Source organism: Rhinolophus ferrumequinum, chromosome X (assembly GCF_004115265.2).
Source record: "Rhinolophus ferrumequinum isolate MPI-CBG mRhiFer1 chromosome X, mRhiFer1_v1.p, whole genome shotgun sequence".
Lineage (NCBI taxonomy): Eukaryota > Metazoa > Chordata > Mammalia > Chiroptera > Rhinolophidae > Rhinolophus > Rhinolophus ferrumequinum.
Window position 1 is genome coordinate 97385597 of NC_046284.1, and position 23019 is coordinate 97408615.

The following is a 23019-nucleotide window of genomic DNA, read 5'->3' on the forward strand; positions in this document are numbered from 1 at the left end:
AACCAAAAAACATGTTCAAAATTAAAGATCAGAAGAAGCCTCTAGATATGGATCTAAATGAAACAGAGGTATCCAATATATCAGAGACAGAGTTTAGAACACCGATGATAAGAATGTTTAAGGAACTAGTGTGGACGTAAAGGACAGAGAAATCCTAAAAACAACCAGTTTGAACTAAAGAATACAATAAGAGAAATGAAGAACACACTTGAAGGAATACCAGTAGATTAGATGAAGGAGAGGATAGGATCAGAAGACAAGATAGCAGAAATCACCCAATTGTAACAGCAATAAAAAAAATAAAAAACAATGAAAACAGTTTAAGAGACCTGTGGGAGAACATCAAGCACAACAACATTTGCATCATGTGAATACCAAAAAGAGAAGAGAAGGAACAAGGCATCCAGAACATATTTGAAGAAATAATGACCGAAAACTTCCCCACCCTGGTGAAGGAAATCAACATACCAGCCCAGGAAGTGCAGAGTTCCAAACAAGGTGAACCCAAAGAGGCCCACACCAAGACACATTACAGTTAAAATGGCAAAGATTAAAGGCAGAGATTCCTGAAAGCAAGAGAAAGACAGCCAATTACATACAACGGAACTGCTATAAGCCTATCAGTTGACTTTTCTACAGAAACTCTGCAGGCAAGAAGGGAGTGGCAGGAAAGATTCAAAGTAATGAAAAACAAAGGCCTACAACCAAGATTGCTCTACCCAGCAAGGCTATCACTTAAAATTGAAGGAGAGATAAAGAGCCTCTCAGAAAAGAATAACCTAAAGAAATTCAAGACCACCAAGCTAGCTTTGCAGGAAATGTTAAAAGGGCTTTTCTAAACAGAAGGGGATAACAAACTAACAAAGGCAGGCCAGAAATATGAGTAACAAAATGGCAATATGTACCTATCAACAATCACTTTAAATGTGAATGGGCTAAATGCTCCAATCACAAGACAGAGTGGTTGAGTAGATAAGAAAATAGGACGCACGCATATGCTGTTTACAAGAGACTCATCTCAGATCAAAATACAGACACAGACTGAAAGTAAAGGGATGGAATATTTCATGCAAATGAAAACGAGAAAAAATCTGAGGTAGCAATACTTATTATCAGACAAAACTGACTTTAAAATGAAGACTACAATAAAAGACAAAGAAGGCACTACATAATTATAAAAGGATTGATCCAACAAGAGGACATAACCCTAATAAAAATCTATACACCCAACATAGGAGCTCCTAAATATACAGAACAGTTTATGACTGACATAAAGTCAGACATCAAAGGCAGCACTATTGTAGTTCTCCATGGACAATGTCAAATATCACAGCTGGCCACCAGGAGCAGATACAGCAAGTTGTGAATCATGGATTAGTGTCATTCCTCATTGGCGTTCTCTCCAAGAAGACTTTAAGGGACAAAAGGAAGCTGTACAGGCTGTGACCAACTACACAAGTGCTGCAACAGTTGAACAGATCATATACATTGTTCATTGTGGCGTAATAGAACCATTTACGGGCCTCTTAACTGTGAAAGATACCAAAATTATTCTGGTTATTCTGGATGCCATTTCAAATATCTTTCAGGCTGCTGAGAAAGTAGGTGGAACTGAGAAATTTAGTATAATGATTGAAGAATGTGGAGGTTTGGACCAAATTGAAGCTCTACAAAACCATGAAAATGAGTCTATTCACAAAGTTTCATTCAACTTGATTGAAAAATATTTCTCTGTAGAGGAAGATGAAAATGTGCCATATACCACGTCTGACGGCTCTATGTTCCAAGTTCAGAATGGCACTCCTGGGACCGCTGAGGCTTTAAGTTGCTTGTTGTATACCATGTTTGATATAAGTTTGTCTTACTGCTTCTCTTCTAAGAATTCTTCTTTTTTTTTAAGATTTTATTGGGGAAGGGGAACAGGACTTTCTTGGGGAGGAACAGTGGGTACCTCTAGGACGTTTCCCAAGTCAAGTTGTTGTCCTTTCAATCGTAGTTGTGGAGGGCGCAGCTCAGCCCCTGGTTCAGTTGCCGTTGTTAGTTGCAGGGAGTGCAGCCCACCATCCCTTGTGGGAGTCGAACCGGCAACTTAGTGGTTGAGAGGATGCACTCCAACTAAGTGAGCAATACGGGAGCTCAGCAGCAGCTCAAGTCAAAGTGCCGCGTTCAATCTTAGTTGCAGAGGGCGGAGCCTACCATCCCTTGTTGGTGTCAAGGAGTAGATCCAACAACCTTGTGGTTGAGAGCCCACTGGCCCATGTGGGAATCGAACCGGCAGCCTTTGGCATTAAAAGCATGGAGCTCCAACTGCCTGAGCCACCAGGCCGGCCCTCAGAATTCTTTTTAAATGTGTTTTGTTCTTGTAGCACTTTTTACAGCAAAACTATACTTGAACAGTTCCAAACTGTATATACTGTATGAAACTTCTTCTCAATGGGTTTCTTATTTCTATGTGGAATTTCCTATCTTGCAGTGCTCTGTAGACAGATTCAAGTCCATCCTTTAAAAAAAATATAAAAAAAATGTATGTTTTAGATTATATAATATTTTTACAGAGAAAATAAATTTCATTGCTGTATTTAAAAATTATCAAAGCATAAATTAATGGAATTCAAATTAATGAGGTTTAGCTGAGATGTTTTAAACTAGCAAGATCTGACACATTAAATTGAAATTATACATGAAATTAAAGCACATAGAACTCATTTGGGAAATGATTCATTCTTTTCTTGTGTTGCCAAGGTTCTATTAATATTTAGCACATCAAAGGACACTTTGCCACTTATTAGTTGTGTGACTTAGGGAGAATCACTCAGATTACCTAAAGCCTTTTCATCATCAGTAAAATAAAGTTGACAACTCCATGAACCGTCCTCCAACTCCCACCCCATCCCACTTCCCTCACAGGACAACTGGAAGTATAAAACAATTTTGTATACAGCAGGGCTATATGGATTAAACTGAGTGTGTATCTTGGCTTCAGTTTCCCTGACAGCACAGCCTGCAGCCAAGTTTTGGGGAATAGGATATTTACTTGATAGGTTATCCATAGAAAGATAAAGGAGAGAGCAGGAAGTGTCAATAAGGAGCTGGTTTTCCCTGTGGTCAATCTCCCCATGAATCCTATGTGGAATATATACAAAATTCCCTGTGGAATTGGCTTCCGCCAAAAGACAGGAGGCTGGAGCATTTCACTACAGACTCCCATCCCCCATTGGTTGACGTGTTTTCCTTGAGGGCATTAAAACCCTGGTTGGACCTATCAGCAGGCAGGATGAAGCCTTGCAGAAAAGCCGAGAGGCAATAATGCCCTTAAACTGACACTCTGGGAGTGTGCAAGGTACTGTCCACGTGTAGCTGTGGGTGAGGTCAGAGGTGGGCAGCAGAGATGTGGCACAGACAGTAATAGTATCTGCTACAGTGTGTTTCACTATGTCCTTCTGAGCAGAACTGAAATTGAGCTACTGCATAGGGAGTAACAATTCACTCTGGTCCATCAATGGTTTTTCGCTTGCTGGGTTGTTCTGCAACAAAAATGTTTATTCATTCCATTCTTCAGAGCAAGGCCAGCCTTCTCTCATCACCTCTCTATGATCCTTTAATTCCCTTATTTTCCTAGACAGATTTTTCTACTCTCTCATGTGGGGGGCAGTATTTAACAAGCCCATGTTTGCTAGCATCTGCCTTTCCCCAGCCACCATTACAAAATCTGGCATTCTGCATTATGCATATATGTAGCTTTCCACTGTTTTCATATTTATCATATACTGCTGTACAAAAATGTTTGAATTTTCACTTTTCCTCTCCCCACCTTGATCCACATTAGACTATGAACTATTAGAAAGCAATAGCAGTTAATTTTAAATGCAAATGATTACATTTTCTACAAGCTTCGGAATATTTTAAAAGTCTATGTGGTCGTTAATTTTAACTGTCGACTTAACTGGCACACAAGTTGCCCAGATATTTGGTTAAACATTATTTCTGGGTGTGTCTGTGAGGGGCTTTCTGGATGGGATTGCCCTCTCTGGTGTGGGTGGGCCTCATCTAATCTACTGAAGGCCAGAAAAGAATAAAAGGCTGAGTAAGAAAGAATTCTCTCTCTCTGCCTGACTGTTTTCAAGTTGGGACATTGATCTTCTCCTGCCTTGGGACTCAGACTTGGACTCAGATTGGAAGTTGTGCCACTAGCTAAATGAAATACAGTCATTAGCTGAAACTGTTAATGGACATCTGAGTAAAAGTATGGGTATTCATAAAAACAAGAGATGCCTGGATGGTGACTAAGGTGAACTAATAGAGGTGAAATATAGATGACCAATGTTTTCTTTGTCTAACTTCAGTATTCATATTATACATTTCAAAGTATTATAAAGAAGTGAAACAGTTTAGAAGCAAAATTGTAAATATTTACCTGGAAATCGAATATTAATTTTTTAAAGAAATGTCATATTTTAAAAGTCCCTTCAAGACATACATAATGATTAAGATCACAATGTTAGCTGTATCTAATTTTTCCTTTGAAAAATTATCAAATATTTTATAAAGAGTCATCAGTATATAGCTAAAGGAGAACATCTATCTTTTTAAAGCTATATTACCCTCCCACAGTTATGCAGTCACTATAAAGTTTGGATTTATAATCTTACCATAAGCTCTGATAATTTTAGTAATTTTAAGCATATAAGCATGAGTGAAAATAAGGATTATAAACCATTAGAATACTATTGTCATGGATGGTAAAGCAAATAATGTCCACCCTCCACTCCCCCAGAGACGTCTATGGCCTAATCCCCAAAACCTGGGAATATATTCCTTTACACAGCAAAGGAATTTTCAGATACGATTAAGGATCTCAAGATGGAAAGATTATCTGACTGGGCCCAATGTGATCACAGTGGTCCTTATAAGAGGGAAGCAGAAGAGTCAAATTTAGAGGAGATGTGATGACAGAAGTAGACAGTGGAATGATGTTGCCATGGCCAAGGAATGCAAGCAGCTTCTCAATACAGGAAGAGGCAAGGGCGGATTCTCCCCTAGGGCCTCCAGAAATGCAACCCTGCTGATCCCTTAATCTTAGCCCCATGAGACCCATTTGACTTCCGACCTCCAGAATTGTTAAGATAATAAATTCTTGTTGTGATAATTTGTTACAGCAGCAATATAAAACTAATGTTGTTGCAGGTAATTTAAACCTCCCATAATATAGAACTTTTTTTATATTCCTAACGATGTCTAACTCAGCTTGAGACCCTGTGCAGATATGAAATATGTAATTGTTAGGATTCTAATTATCAATCACATGGTTACAAGAAACAGAGACTCACTCAAACTAGTTAAAATAAGGAGGAAATTTATTTTAGTCTCTAGGAGGAGAATCTTACAAGGCCCAATATTTAGAAGAGTAGCTGAATCTTACAGAAACGAGAAAATCATCAGGCATATAGTTTTTTACTCTCACTCTTTCACTCTGACTCTTGTACCCTTCTTAACCTCCCCCCCATCTGAAGAGTGCCTTACCTTTGTTTTCATTCTGCAAGCTTATCCCAGCCTCTATTACGAACTGACTTCCTCTGAAAAAACTAAGGATTTATTACCCCACAACTTCGGATTGCATGGAACTTTAAACTTTTGGTGAGCCAGATCTAGTCTGGATTCATTACTGCAGGCCTGCTATCTGCACATACAGCTTAAAATGTCCTTATTCCAAATTCCCCAGAGAGGTTATTAAGTGTCTACTCTTGGTCCAATCATCTGTAGCCACAGAAATAGAATCATCGGCCACAAATATGGCCACCCAGGTAGAATCACTTATAAAAATGAATGAAAGCTGAGGCAATGGCAAAATTTGATATGCACATATTTTATAAACATATTTACAAGGTGACTGTATTTTTTTATGTACAAAGTGTATTGTGTTACTCAGCTACAGCTAATTCATTAAATCTTAATTATGTGAATCTATGCTAAGTGTTGTGAAGAGCACCAAGCACTGGCTTGTCAAGAATAAGACAGTAGCACCATAAATCTTTTAGTATGGAAGCTAGACATCAAAACAATGGAGCAACTTTAATTTCTTATCATAGTACAAGCCATGCTAATTAGATGACCCTGTCAAGATGCCTTCTTCAGTGGTAGCTCGACCTAAAACTATTTTCTAGGGCAGAATTAAAAGAATTATTTGGTAGCATACAGAAAGCAAACCTATGCTTCTTCCTGTAAAGCAGAACATCCCTGCTCTGCAGATACAGAGTAATCATAAAATGATCCACTAATTCTCCTTCTTAATGGAAAGGATCTTTGATAATCATAATACCCAAATGCATCACATCACTGCCTATCATGGGTCAGAGTCAAATACTGGATTAATTTTAAACAATCTCTTTAAAAATTCTCAAGCTTTCTTCAAGATAGCTATTTTTAATCCTTATTTAATGGACAAGGAAACAAAGTCTAGGCAGCAAAACAACTTGCTCCGAGTCAAATAAGAGAAGAACCCAAGTTTGAATCAGATCTGCCTGATCTGTTGGGGAGGAAAAGTTCCTCTGGCTGGTCTAATAACCAAACTGACATGGGATGGATTCAAAGGAGAAAATGACTGGGGCCGGCCCAGTGGCTCAGGCGGTTGGAGCTCCGAGCTACTAATTCCTAAGGCTGCCGGTTCGATTCCCACATGGGCCAGTGGGCTCTCCACCACAAGGTTGCCGGTTCGATTCCTCCAGTCCTGCAGGGATGGTGGGCTCCAACCCCCTGCAACTAAGATTGAACACGGCACCTTGAGCTGAGCTGCCGCTGAGCTCCCCGATGGCTCAGTTGGTTGGAGCGCGTCCTCTCAACCACAAGGTTGCCGGTTTCGACTCCCGCAAGGGATGGTGGGCTGCATCCCCTACAACTAGCAACAGCAACTGGACCAGGAGCTGAGCTGTGCCCTCCACAACAAAGACTGAAAGGACAACAACTTAAAGCTGAACGGCACCCCCCACAACTAAGACTGAAAGGACAACAACTTGACTTGGAAAAAAGTCCTGGAAATACACACTGTTCCCCAATAAAGTCCTGTTCCCCTTCCCCAATAAAATCTTTTAAAAAAAAGAGAAAAATGACCAAATTGAGCACATAGGGGGGTTTCATACTACTATCGTGTTTTCCCAAAAATAAGACCTAGCCAGACCATCAGCTCTAATGAGTGTTTTGGAGCAAAAATTAATATAAGACCTGGTATTATATTATATTATATTATATTACATTACATTATATTATATTATATCATACCTGGTCTTATATAAGACCGGGTCTTATGTTAATTTTTGCTCCAAAAGATGCATTAGAGCTGATGGTCCGGCTAGGTCTTATTTTCGGGGAAACACAGTATAAGACTCTAAGACAGATCAGTTAGTTGAGGCTTATATGCCATCTTGAGCTAAGAAGAAGGTGGGGTTTGGTTTGGGACTTGAAAGAACAGAAAAGCAATTCACATGGAGATGGAAAAGCAAATATGTGGTAAATAAAAAGGATGATCAGCCATCATTCCTAGGTTCCTCCCTATCACACTTAGTTCATATTAAACTACTGTTATCTATGATGATATCTCCCTTCATGGGGCAGGTCCTCCATCTAAATTTTTTTAGGGAGTTAAGGCGAAGGTAAAAGGTTTTCCTGAGTCTTTCATTTCTTAAAAATAACCAGCTTAAAATAATCAACATCCCAAAGAGGCATATTCTGCACTGGCAAACTCTGCTTCCTCAAATCCAAAGCTAATATTCTATCCCCTACATTAAACTACTCCATGTTTGTCACTGTATAATAGTTATGAGAATATAATAGATTCTCTTTGTCAGTTATAAAAAATAACTTACATACAGCTTAAAATGTCCACAGTCATTCAATGCTAGTAAACATATAAAATGTGTGAAAAGAAAAAGCAAAACCAAGATCAATATTTTTACAAGCTTTACTACAGTATATTTATACTATTCACAAGTCACTTACTTGAATTAGAGACTTAACTATACCATCTCTCATCACTTTCAAACTAGTTCCATCTTCATCCCAGCAGGGCAATGAAATGGCTATCAGATGAAAAAGCACAGTATGTATCTGGAAAATTGGCAGTCTGTTTAGGAGACTTACCTGTGCAGTAGATGTTGTAACAAAGGCAAGACTGTTCTAACACTTGTGATCAGGTGCACGCAGAGGAAAATCCAGGTTTTGTGGGACTTAAAGCTTGTATGACTTGAACAGCCTCTTTAAGAAAAGACACTATAAAATTTAAAGTAAATATTCAGTATGAAAAGGACTATTTATTGAAAATGGGAAAAGAAATCACAAAGAATTATAAAGCTTGAAAGCTGAGAAATATTGCAAGCACCACAAAATCCAGAAAAAAAAACACTATAACTTCATTAACTCCTTGAGCCATCTGTGAAATGCTTTTATCCCTGATACTTCTTGCCTAGGTAAATTTTGATTCCCTCTACATGAGGCAATGATTTTGTAGTATCATTTTCTATACTTAATCCACTTCTAATGGTTAATTTTATGTGTCAAGTTGACTGGGCTAAGGGATGCCCAGATAGCTGGTAAAACACTATTTCTGAATGTGCCTGTGAGGATGTTTCTAGATGAGATTAGCATTTGAATCACTAGACTGAGCCCAGGAGCTCGCTTCACTAATGTGGATGAGCATTATCCAATCCACAGAGGGCCTCAATAGAACCAAACGATGAAGAAAGGATGAATTTACTCTCTGCTTGAGCTGGGATGTTCATCTTTCCTGCCCTTGGACATCAGTGCTCCTGGTTCTCAGCCCTTCCTCAAACGGGGTCTTACACCATGGGCTCCCCGGTCTCAGTCTTTCTGGTTTGGACTGGAACTACATCACCAGCTTTCCTGAGACTCCATCTTGCAGATGGAAGATCATGGGATTTCACAGCCTCCATAAATGCACGAGGCAATCATTCATAATCAACTTCCTTCTATATATTTATACATATTGTACTGGTTCTGTTTCTCTAGAGAACCTTGACTAATACGCCAATCATTCCACTAGCACAGTTAATCTGTCAAATATGTTTTAGTCAAGTATCTTTCACGAGTCTCTCTGGATCCACTGCACTGTGGTGCTGGCTTCCTCAGCTTCCACGTAAAGCCTTCAGTTTTACAGTTTCAGAATTGCTGAAGGATCTTCTAACCCTACTAATTCCAATAGGCTACATTTAATTCCTCACATATTAGGACGGCAGTTTTGAAGGGTGCTTTGAATTTGAAAGAGTTTCTAAAACACGCATGATCTATGAATCAAACTTTATAAGAAATCCCTATATCTGAAATTCTTAGTACATGCCTTACATGAGAAAAGCTTATCAAATCACATTTTGATTTGACTATAAACAACTGCTCACAACATACACAAATTCTTTTTGATTGGCCAAGCAGGAAACACACATATGCGTATGCACACGAGTGCATGTACACATGCAAGCACACACACAAAGAATTTCATCTTAATATAAATGCAAACTACATCCAGGAAGTCCAAAATTGAGATATAAAGACTTTCAACAAAATTTCAAGGATAAATTCATCATGCACTAGAGGCTTCTTCCTAAAGTAACCTGAATTTATATGTAATAGACTATCTACAGCCTGCCTTGTACTCCCAGGAAGAACTATGCCTCTAACACATAACCAAGAATTACAAATTAATGTTGTGCCAATTAAATGTGGGCCTCCTGGTAAACACTGGAGTTTCAGGAGTGTTTTTCCTTCAGCCTGACAGAATAGATGCAGTTGTCAAATTCATGCTTTTCTTCAAGTTTATAAATCTTCCCTGATAGTGTTCTTGTGTTTTATTGCACTCCTATTACTGTACTACTGAATACATCTTTTAATATTTAGAAACAATTTTATTTTTGAAAAGTATTTCTTCCTCCATTCAATATTGACCAGATAACCTGCTGTTGTATGCTACGTGTTGGTCTGAAGATAGATAACGGACAGATCATCATATGTAAAAACAGAAAATGCAGTATATGTTATCACTCATTGATTTATTAACGTGAATAGATTTATCTCTAGCTAATCCTCAGAGTTAGTGTTGGAGCACAATTAGTTTTATACATATCTTGATGTGAGGGACAGAGGGCAAGAAAAAAGTCTAGTGCTCAGAACTCTAGAGGGTAACACCATGAAGGTGGCTACAGCTGTCATGAAACATCAGAGCCACCTGGGAAAAGAGAGATGGTAAAAGAAAAAGGAAAGTCCAAAGGGCTATGACAGGGTCCTAGCAAACCTATTCTACTCTCGCTGAAGTGCCTCAAAGCCCTGCTTTTGCAAACCACTGCTGTCCTCTAAAACAGCACGAAATGCTTTGTACCAATCAACACTTGAAATACCAGTGGCACCTGACTGGCTCTTATGCTTCAACATCTATGTTACAGACAACACAGGTTTCTTTTAACATTCAAGAAAAGACAGTATGGCACAGAGATGCCGAGCAAAGACTCTGGAGACAAACTGACATGGTTCAAATCTCAGCTCTGCTACTGTCATGTGAATGTCACCAACTCTCTTAAGCTCTTCTGTGCTTCATGTAAAACGGAAAATTCTAATACCTATGTCAAATGTTTTTGAGGATGTGAAAAGAACATATATATTCTTTCCCATATATATTCTATATAAATATTTCTATAACCTGTTATATATTTATATATATTATGTATGTGTATAATATAGGTATATATAATCTATGTACATATTAGTTATTCTTAATAAAGGAGCCACGTGTTGTACAACAATCAGTTATAAGACAACATAAAAAAATGAAACTGATCATCACAAGCATAATCTGCATGAACTTGCAAATACTATACAGAATTTTTTCAGAGCTGTAAGTGGTAGATTGCACATTTGTACCATGCAGCTTTTAAGCCAGCTTCCAAATAGACTTTTTCTAGTCTGCCTTATTTAAAAATTAAATGGTAAATTTCAATTAACACGGTATTAACGTGCAAAAGTTCCTCCATATGTGATGTTTTCAATGTCGGAAAAGACTCTGTTTTTCTATATGTGAGAGTCAAAGATGGGGTGGAGATGGGCGTTAGCATATTAAATAAGAGTGATAAACAATAAACAATGATAAACAATAAAGTGATAAACAATAACTGAGCCCTACTAGATGAGTGCATTTCATTCATTCTCGTTTACTGCCCACACCTCACCCTGAAAGGTCAAATATTATCTAGATTTTACAAATAAGAAGCCTGACATTTAGTGAAGCTAAGTAAATAACCCAAGGTCACACAACCAGAGAATGATATAATTGGGAGTTGAAGTCATGTTTATCCAATTGCATAAAATAATGAGGAGACCTAACATTTTTTTTTTTTTTTGGTGTGTTCAGCATGTGCTGTGTTAGGGGCTTCAGAGCACTGTCACCCATTGACAGCATAATAGCCAACGATGTAGGGAATATTTATATTACTATTCCATGAAAGAGAAAATTGAGGATCAGAGGGGTTGAAGAACCTGGACCAGGTCCCAGAGATAGGAAGTGGTAAGTAAGAGATTCAGAGTCTGTTTTTAATGTAACATGGGATTATAAAAAGTAATCATATTTTGATGATGGCCTTTCATTTTTCAAAAGCTACATTTTTGACAAAATGTTATACATTCCTATGACACATAAAACAAACTGAAACTAGATTTTATTTTAAAGTGATTCATAATTGTTACAATATTGTTGGAAGCCCTGAAATAGCTTCACGTCATTTAAATGATACAAATTAAACGATGGCTTGCCCACGAGACAAAAAGTAGTTTGACTTATTTTCAAATAGAAAGAAAAATCTCAAAGATCTTTCATTAAAAAGAAAAAAAAAGTCTTGATTTATTGACATTTTAGAAAATTAATTAAAATATATTTTATAATAGTATAAATGGTATAAGCTTATTATAAATACTTTGTGTTTAGAAAAATTCTCAGGCCAACTATGGTTAAAGGATACTGTCTTAAGAAAAAGGACAATGATAAAAGTCAACTGAAACATATAACCTTGGCTTTACCCTAAAATGTTTTCAAAGGGATATTGTAAGAAAGCATTGAAAACCAAATTGTTTATGACTTCTGAACATGTTCTTTTTGCAATAACAGTTAAATAGAAAATTGCAAAGTACGAGACGTGTAATTTTGCCATTACAATGTGGTAGATAGCATAAATATCCTTCCCAAAGTTAAATGAAAATTGAAAATGCAAAATTAAATGTAATACTTTTGTTTGGCATCACTTTTTAAAAATGTACAAGGCAAGTAGTATTTCTCATTACATATAATATTTGAACTCAAATTTTGAACTGAATCTGTCATTTTAAAGATGGCAACTGGTAATAAATATCTTTCTGGAAAGTGTATTATTTCAGTGAGTGGCAGAATGTTGACTATAAAAACTATTTCTATCTTGCTTAATGTAGGCTTAACATAAGAGCAACTTTATTGTGCTCACATTAAACATTTTATTTAGACATTAAACACAAGTTGTCTGATGTCGAGCCTTTACCAAAACTGACTAAAAGCGTGTCTACAATTGTTTGGATGAAGTTTCTTGTGCCAGTGTCATAAAAATAGATCTCTTTCCAGGGTGCTAACTTCTGAATTGCAAATTTTTAGACATGTCTCTTAGTTATAATTCACACTTGTGAGAACTAAATGAATGAAATCACTTTTCACCAAAAGAGCATTTGGAGCTGCTGTTGAACAAAAATACATGGTATTTATTATGTTAAATTGATCATTGTTACGTATTTTCTGGAGCTACAGGCTTAACTATTTGTTACTATGAAAGGTTGTGAGTAACAGGATTGAATTTTAGACTTCCATCTTAAGAATGTTCAGGGTAGAATACTACCTAAGGCAATATATAGATTCAACACAAGCCCTATCAAATTACCAATGACATTTTTCACAGAACTAGAAAAAATTAATCCTGAAATTTATATGAAACCATAGAAGACCCTGGATAACCATGGCAATCTTGAGAAATAACAAAGTGGGAGGTATCACGCTACCTGACATCAAATTACATTACAAGGCTACAGTAATCAAAACAGAATGGAATTGGCATAAAAACAGACACATAGATCAATGGAACACAATAGAGAGCCCAGAAATAAATCCACGCCTATGTGGTCATTTAACCTATGACAATGGAAGCAAGAGTTTACACCGGGATAAAGACAGTCTATGTAATAAATGGTGCTGGGAAAACTGGACAGATACATGCAGAAAAATGAAACTGGACCACATTATACCATATGCACAATAAACTCAAAATGAATTAAAGATTTAAATGTAAGACCTGAAACCATAAAACTCCTAAAAGAAAATATAGAAAGTAAATTTGCAGACATTATCCTGGTTAATATTTTAAAAATATATTAATATCTTTAATATTAATATTAAATATTTTATAAAATATTAGTAATTTATAAAATGATTAATATTTTATAAAAACATTAATATTTTAATATCCCTTTGGGGAAGAGAAGCAAAAGAAAAAATAAACATGTGGGATTACATCAAACCAGTAAGTTTTTTCACAGCAAAGGAAACCATCAATAAAACAAAAAGGTATCCTACTGAATGGGAGAAGATATTTGCCAATGATACATCTGATAAGAGGTTAATATCCAAAATTTATAAAAAACACAGAAAACTCAACACCAAAAATACAAACAACCCAATTAAAAAATGGGCAGAGGACGTGAAGAGACATTTCTCTAAAGAGGACATACAGATGGCCAACAGATATGAAAAAATGCTCAACTTCACTCATCATTAGAGAAATGCAAATAAAAACCACAGTGAGATACCACCTCACTCCTGTCAGAATGGCTATCATCAATAAATCAACAAACAAATGCTGGCGAGGATGTGGAGAAAAGGGAACTCTCATGCACTATTGGGGGGATTGCAGGTTGGTGCAGCCACAATGGAAACCAGTATGGAGGTTCCTCAAAAAATTAAAAAATTGAACTACCTTATGACACAGCAATTCCATTCCTGGGTATTTATCCAAAGAAATCCAAAACACTAATTCAAAAAATTATATGCACCCCTATGTTTATTGCAGCTCTATGCACAATAGCCAAGACATGGAAACTACCAAAATGCCCATCAATAGACAACTGGATAAAGAAATTGTGGTGCATTTTTACAATGGAGTATTACTAAAAAAGAATGAAATCTAATCATTTGCAACAACATGGATGGACCTAAGAGAATATTATGCTAAGTGAAATAAGTCAGACTGAGAAAGACAAATGCCATATGATCTCACTTATATATGGAATCTAAAGAACAGAATAAATGAGCACACAAAATAGAAATACACTCAGAGACACAGGGAAAAAACTGATGGTTGCTAGATGGGAGGGGTTGGGAATGGGGGAGAAGTTGAAGAGATTAGAAGGTACAAATTAGTAGTCACAATATAGCCATGGGTATGTGAAACACAGTATGGGGAATATAATCAATAATGTTGTAAAGATTATGTGGGGTGCCAGATGAGCACTGGACTTATCAGGGGGCTCACTTCATAGACTGAATAGACGCCTGACCACTGCGTCATACACCTGAAGCTAAAGTTTAATAATACTGAATGTCAACTATAATTGACATATATAATTGACATATAAAGGAACATAGGCAATAGTATTGTAACAGCTATACATGATATAAGAGGACTACTAGATTGGGGGGGTTATCTCTTTTGAGGGGTGCAAATGTCTAACTATTACATTGCTTTGTACACCTGAAACTACTACTAATAAGTTTTAAAAAGCAAAAACAATTGCACATACAGCACCTGTCACTCAGACACCGGCCATCGACTCAGCGGCTGGGGGCCCATCTTTTCTATATTATTGTTCGTCACTTGCCTGCAGCATGAGCCTGGACAGTGCAAATGTGAGGGTCCCTGTGTCTGAACAGAGACACTGGAGAGACGACTTCGAAGAGGGCTGTAACAGGAAAGAGAGAAGAGATGTCAGGCAGTCTCAATATAGGTGAATGAGGATGGCAAGATGCCAATGGTTTCCTAAAACAAAATCTATCCTGAATTAAAAAAAAAAACCACAACAGAAATAAACTCAAATATAGAGAAAAAACTGATAGTTGCTAGATGGGAGGGGGGTGGGCATGGGGGAGGTGAAGGGATTGGAAGGTACAAATTAGTCGTCACAATATAGCCACGGGGATGTGAAATACAGTATGGGGAATACAATGAATAATGTTGTAAACATTATGTGGCGTGCCAGATGGGCACTGGACTTATCAGGGGGATCACTTCACACATTGTATAGACATTTAACCACCGCGCTGTACATCTGAAGCTGAAGTAGAACAGTATTGAATGTCAACTATAATTAAATATATATATACACACATGGTCACAGGATGTAAAGCACAGCATAGGGAATATAGTCAATGGTATTGTAACAGCTATGTACCATGTTTCCCCGAAAATAAGACCTAGCTGGACAATCAGCTCTACTGCATCGTTTGGAGCAAAAATTCATATAAGACCCGGTCTAATTTTATTATAAGAACAGGTATAATATAATAATAATACAATACAGGGTCTTAAATGAATTTTTGCTCCAAACGATGCAGTAGAGCTGATTGTCCGGCTAGGTCTTATTTTCAGGGAAACAGGGTATGATGTCAGAAAGGTAGTAGATTGGGGGGGGGTTATCATTTTGTGAGGGGTGTAAACGTCTACTATTACATTGTTTTGTACACGTGAAACTAATAAAAAGAATGTTCTGGGTAGAGATGAAACTTACTAATATGACCTGAAACCACCTTAACCGAGCGTTCTCAGTATTTAATTTTCTAACGCAGAGTAAACGAGAGTTAAAGCACACTGGTGACTACATTACACGTGTCCATGTAGTTTTCTTTAACTTCTAAAGATTTACCACTGTAAGTAAAATACTATGTGAAAATATTCTTGTTGTTGAATGTTTGGAAATCATTTTAGGCCACCAGCGAAGATCAACATATTAAATTCTCACAGCCTGTTCCTCCGCAAATAATCTACAGATTCAATACAATGCAAAATAAGTAACAAAGTTATTCTGAGGCTATCAACAAACTGATTCTAAAGTTTATATGTAGAGGCAAAAGATCCAGAATAGTCAACATAATATTGAAGAACAACAAAGTTGAAAGACTGACACTACCCAACCTCAAGACTTAATATGAAGCTACAGTAATTAAGACAGCGTGGTGTTGGTGAAAAAAAAGACAAATAGACCCATGGAACAGAATATAGATCCCAGCAATACACCCACACAAATATTGCCAACTGATCTCTGACAAAGAAACAAAGGCAAATCAATGTAGCAAAGATAGTCTCTTCAAAAAATGGTGCGGGAACAACTGGACAGCCACATGCAAAAAAAAATAAAAAAATGAATCTAGACAGAGACCCTACACCCTTCACAAAAAATGAACTCAAAATGGATCACAAACCAAAATGTAAAACAGAAAATTATAAATCTCCTAAAAATAACATAAAAGAAAACCTAAATAACCCTGGGTATAGCAATGACTTTTTAGATAAACACCAAAGTCATCCATGAGAGAAATAATTGATGCACGGGACTTCATTAAAATTAAAAACTTCTGCTCTGTGAAAGACAATGTTGAGAGAAGAAGAAGACAAGCCATAGATTAGAAGAAAATATTTGCAAAAGTCACACTGGATAAAGGACTGCTACCGAAAACATAAAAAGAACTCTTAAAACTCAACAATAAGAAAACAACTGAATTAAAAATGGACCAAAGACCATAATAGCCACCCCACCAAAGAAAATATATAAATGGTAAATAAGCATCTTATAAGATGCTCCATAACATATGTCATCAGGGAAATGGCAAATTAAAACAAGACACCACTGCACACCTATGAGAATGGCCAAAATTCAGAACACTGACAACACTAAAATACTGCTGAGAATGTGGAGCAACAGGACCTCTCATTCATCACTGGCGGGAATGCAAAATGTTAGTCACTTTGGAAGACGGTTTAGCAAATTCTTTTTCCTCCAGTTTCATTGAGATATCACCAATATATAACATTGTGTAAGTTTAAGGTGTACAATGTGATGATCTGATATATGTCTATATTGCAAAACGATTATCACAATACAGTTAGTTAACACCACTATCACCTTACATAGTTACTAGTAATTTTTGTGGTGACAACCTTTATGATTTACTCTCTATAACTCTCACATTACAAAACAGTAGTTAACTGTAGTCACCATACTGTACATTAGACCACAGAACTTACTCACCTTATAACCCTTACCTGATGTGAAAGGGTTTGGGGATCTTTTCTCAAAACTCTCTGCCCCTCCTCCATGTAGCATTCCCCGAAGTTTTGTTTTTACCTCCGCTCCTCTCTCATTCTGCACACTGTCCCTCAAATGTCTTACTATAATCACAAATCCAAACAGCAACTTGTTCCATATAACTCCCAACCTGTACCTCCAGTTCGATCTCCCACACAGAACTTCAGTTCAAAGTTAACAAGTGCCTGGTTGGACGCTGCCTCCGCCACAGGGTCCACGGCGTGCACTTGTGGCGGGGCGGCAGCCCACAGCGTGCGTGCGTGGCAGGGCTGCGGCCCACAGTGTGCGTGCGTGGCAGGGCTGCGGCCCACGGCATACGCGCATGGCGGAGCCACAGGCCACAACATGTGCGCGTGGTGGAGGAGCGACATATTTTAACTTCTCACTTCTCTGCTTCTGTTTGTATTGCAACAACTTTCCTATTTTCCTGTCTGGGAAATATTATCAGTGAGAGCTTTGACTCTCTAGCATCCAAATTCCACCTTCATCAAGTCCTGATTGTTCATCACACTGCCTCTTCATTCTTAAGACAGGACAGTGATAATAACTCAACGCATACTTCCTCTTCATGCCTTACTCAACCCCTGCCCCCTATTTCAAGGCCCCTCATTCACCACTACAGAGTTATAAGTCTAAACCTGCTTGGATCACACTGTCATGCTATCAGAAAAGTATCAAAGGCTGGAAAATATCTAGGATTAAAGTCTAAGCTTCTTGTTCTGGAGTTTACCTTCTGGCCTCACTTACATCAAAAGAATGACCTCAAGGGAAAGACTTCATTGAAGTGGACTGACGTGACAACACCAAACTCACCTCAGGCATGGCTCCAGCAGAGGCTAGTAGAGCAGTGCCTGCTGGGGGTTTTTAACCAAGCATCTGTGGTCCCCCAGAGGTGCCCATGTATAGAATTTAGGGCGTTGGGGAGTGCTGAAGAATTGGGTGAATAAAATGATATTTATGTCTTCACTAATGTTTCACAAAAATGTGTCACATACTTCAAGTATGAATGTGGGTGACCAAACTAACGAGTAAGAAGTACCTATGAGTAAGTCACCTAACATCCCAGGTATTTTTAAGTCATATAACAGCTGTGTCACACATCTTGAGATTCTGGAAATTTTGAGATTGCTCAGTTTATCTTGTTCAATGCATTAAGAAGCATATATCCTCCTATATGACAAGTACATTTCAATTTTTATTTTGACTGCACTATTTCAAAATTACTGATTTCCTTTGCATTCTTTTATAGTTTTAGTTATATACAAACAGTATTCTGAGTAGATTTTTTCAGACTGCCAAAGAAGTCAGTGTCAGAAAATAAGTCCAAAACTGCTACACTACACACAGCAGGTTCTGGAAGTAGGTAAATGATAACACAGAAAAGTGGTCCTGGAGGTAGCCCTATCAGTTTAGACATTTACCTGCTTGTTGTTATTCAAATTTTCTTTTTAATGATATATTATGGCCCTGATATTCACAAGCTGGAGGGCATCAAGCTCATTAGGATGATATTCTCATGAGAAATTCAGAGCTGTTGTGCTAGAGACACACACTTTAGAAATATGGGTTCTACATAAATTATTAAAGAGCAACTGGAAAAAAATTATTAGAAAAATGATGTGCAGGTTATACCACATTATACAACCTCTAATTGGTACAAGTTCATTTTCATAATACGGCATTAGGAATAAGTTGCTTCTATCTTATGAATACACACGCTTTATAGCCATCTCTAAATTACGTTTACAGATCATATTATGTTCTTGCAATCAAAATAAATGTAAGAACTGCTATTACTAAAGTACAAGTTAACCACTTAGACCCAATCATCTTTACTTAATGTCAATCTTGTGTAAAACAAACTCCTTCCTGAGAAAAAATGGAAACTGCTATCATTTGTTACAAATCAATCCTGTAGTAATGGCCAGAACAATGAGCTTTTCAAATTATAATTTTTATCCAGCCCAGAGAAGTCACTTGACGGTTACGCTGAACTAAAAAATCTTAACTTGAATCATGTCTTAAAGTGTGACATCATTACTTCTGCTACGGCCTTAGGAAAAATAGATTTCACGGTGTGTTTGCTTGCTTGTTTTGTTTTGCTTCTTTTTCTCACTGAGTAATGCTATATTTGTGAAATTAGATTCCATATTTCACGTCTAAGTCATCTTATTTAACGTATTGTTCTTTTTCTGACATGTGTTGGCAAAAAAAAAAAAAGCAATTCTGATCTCAAAATTTAACTGGGTTTTTTATCTGATTTTTTCCCTTTTTAAGTTAATGTTAATCACCTTACTTAGGGTTTCTTAGCACCATTACCATATTTGCCTCTTTGTTCTCCCTCATTTCCTCATATCCAATCATCATCAGATGTACCTTTGGCAGGGACGGTTAGGCACCAACCAAGAATCATTCCCCCAGCTGTTGGGATACTGTGGAAAGATAGCTTTTGGCTGTCAACCTTCTCTCAGGGTCTCCTCAGCTGAAGAAAACTGCTTCAGCCAGATCATGCCTCCTTGCAAAACCAACCAACTTCCAATGACTGACCAACACAGCGCTATAAAGACCTGACCCACCTGCCCCAACTCAGGATAATTCTGAAGGGTCAGCTCAGCTGTAGTGTTCCCCGTGACATTGACTGAGGCCTCTGTTGGGACTCAGGTCAACATCTACCTTTGCTCAATTCAATGTCACATCCTCTCCCCCCAACACAAATCCTTGACACCAATAGCAGTTCCTAAGAAACATCTTGCATATTAAACTCCATCTTTAAGGCTGCTTCCCGTAGGACCCAACCTGTGAACCTGTGACAGAACGTGTTTTTTTTAATTCTCTTGAAATCTCCCAGCTCCTTACTGACCTAGTTCAGTCTACCATTAACTTTCATTTCAAGTGGCCACTCTCCTTTTATTCTACAGCAAGCAGGCTTTAAAATAAATATTGCTCCCAGACACGTGGATTTTGATTGGAGCTCATGGAAGGCACACATTTCAACTTCACCTTGTTCTTAAAAATTTTCCCTCCTCACTCGTATGCCCTTCACAGTGGTTTCCATACACACTGAAGTCCTGCATCTCTGCCTGAAGGTATTCTTTGTCATGGGAGCATACTTCGCCAACTTATGTCAAAAATATCTGGAAGATAGTATCTCAACAATGTCCCTCAAATAATGAGATATGAGGTAACAGTGAATACATAGCCAGCTTCCTCATCCCACATTGTGACAATTCTGAGGTATTCTCCGTAGTTTTTAACAAGGTCCCCAGTGAGGTACCCCAAAAGTAACATTTATAATTCTACCTTTCATTGGCTTTCACTCTTCCGTGTCTTACTTTCCCACTTTAGAGTGTTTCCTAAGGTCATCTTCCAAATAAAGTGTTTGCATTCAAATGTTTATTTCAGAGTTTCCTTTATAGGGAACCCAACACTAGGTACTTATGCTAATAAACGATAATCTAGAATACAGGTTAATAGGTGTGTGTGCCCAATCTGGCCTCTCATCTATTTTTGTAAATAACATTTTATTGGAACACAGCCACTCACATTCATTCAGATGCTGTCTGCAGCCACTTTCACACTGTAACAGCAGAGTTCAGTAGTCAAACAGAGACCAGGTGGCCTACAAGCATAAAACATTTACTATCTGGACCTTTACAGCAAAAATTATTTGTTACCTGATCTAAATGATTGCCAAAGGCTCTTCCTTAAGTGATCTCCCAGATCTATATGCCCTATCTCTTCCTGCCCGTTTGTTTTATGTATTACCTTTAATAAAAAAAATATATATGTAAGCCTATACTTATGTATATATATTATATTTAGTAAAGTTTTCTCTTTCTGAAACTTTTGACTCATGCCTCTTGCCTCCTCCAAAATCTTCAATGGCTTCCAGGACAATAAGAAGTAAAACAAAACTCTGCCCAACAATGTCTGCCTGTATTTCTAACTGTAAGCCATTCTGCATTCCTACCACACACACAGTCCAGACACACCCCTCTATTCATAACTTACAGAAAGTGTCTTCTCTGTGTTTACAATAAGATTGTTTCACCTGCTGTAATGCCCACCTCCATCCATGATAAATCGCAGCTCATTTTTCAAGGTCCAGATAAAACCCAGTATCTCCTAAGAAGCCCCCTCGGACCCATGTTGCTGTGATTCATCTTTTTCCACCATGAACCCCAGCACCATGTTTAAATTTCTGATATATCATCGGAGTGTACGTTGTATTGAGATGATTTATAAATATCTATTTCTACCATCAGATGTGAATTCCTGGGAGGCAAGAACCATATCATATCCATCTTTGCATCCAGTGGTAATATTAAACATAACTAACAAGCACAGATTAGAGTTCTTACCAATCTGACAGAATGCCTGATCAAGGTCCTGAGACCCCCTACTCACTATGTGTTAACTCCTTAGTTGCCACTGGATTGTTTGGAGATGCAGGTGCTTGGAGGAGGGGCTGTGGTAGTTAGTGGCAAGAGTTACACTACAACAAAAGCAACTCTTACAATATTTTAACAAGTAGAGCATAACTGGTTGAATGCCAGCCGTGTTTATAACTACTATGCTTATCACGGATTTCCTAATAGGCCCTCAGTAAATAAATGTTTTATATTTAAGAACAGGATGGAAAATGAGCATAGCATTTTTTTTAAAGACAGCTCATACATACACACACACACAAATGTTGATGCACATTTCTGACCAGCACAAACAGGGAAAATTTCATACGTGTGAAAATTTTATATGCTAGTTGTCCTGATAGTTCAGATTAGTTAACAGCTGTTCAAAAGCAATTACACTTACAGTGTTTAAAAACATGTACAAGTTTTCCAATAGTAATATCAATAAAAATGGAATTAGCTTTTTCTTGACTAGCTCAATTTTTCCAGAGCTTAATGGCAACATTAATTCACCTCTAAGGGAAAACGCTGGGCAGAGCTATCATGATCATGTTTTGCAAATATTTTTCAAACTAACAAGGCCCGCAAAACTTCGTATATAACTAGTAACATTTTCCCTAACCCACCCTCACTTTGCAATGAACTCTGATCTGCCTTTACTTCCTCCAATTCCTTCTAAAATCTTCCATACAGATGTTAAAAGAGCACATATTTGCTTATTGTAAGTATGTCTTGAAATGCGCAGCCTCACAACTGCTGATAATACCAATACCAAAAACAAGTTACAAAAAGGAAAAGCGTTTCAAATGTAATTATTTAATTCTTCCGTTCAATAACTTCTGGCCTGGGAGCATCTTTCAAGGTCATCACGAATGTTCCAAATTCAATGATGTTCCACACAGTTCACTGTGTCTCTTACGTTCCTTCTTGTAAGTAGCAGACCTCACTGCTTTATATACAATAGGATACTGAGGTTCATCATGTTCTGTCTAATAATAACCATGCCGATTCTGAGGGACTTACTGTTCTTTACAATTACAAGAGCTAAACTGTAGAGCTGTCATTGGATGGTTAAAATGAAAATTGAAATTAATTTAGTAAACTTACATCTCCCACGTTACATGCAAAAATGGTCAAAACTACTACTTCACTGAAATATTTGGTATAAGTTTACCATAATTCATAGTAAATT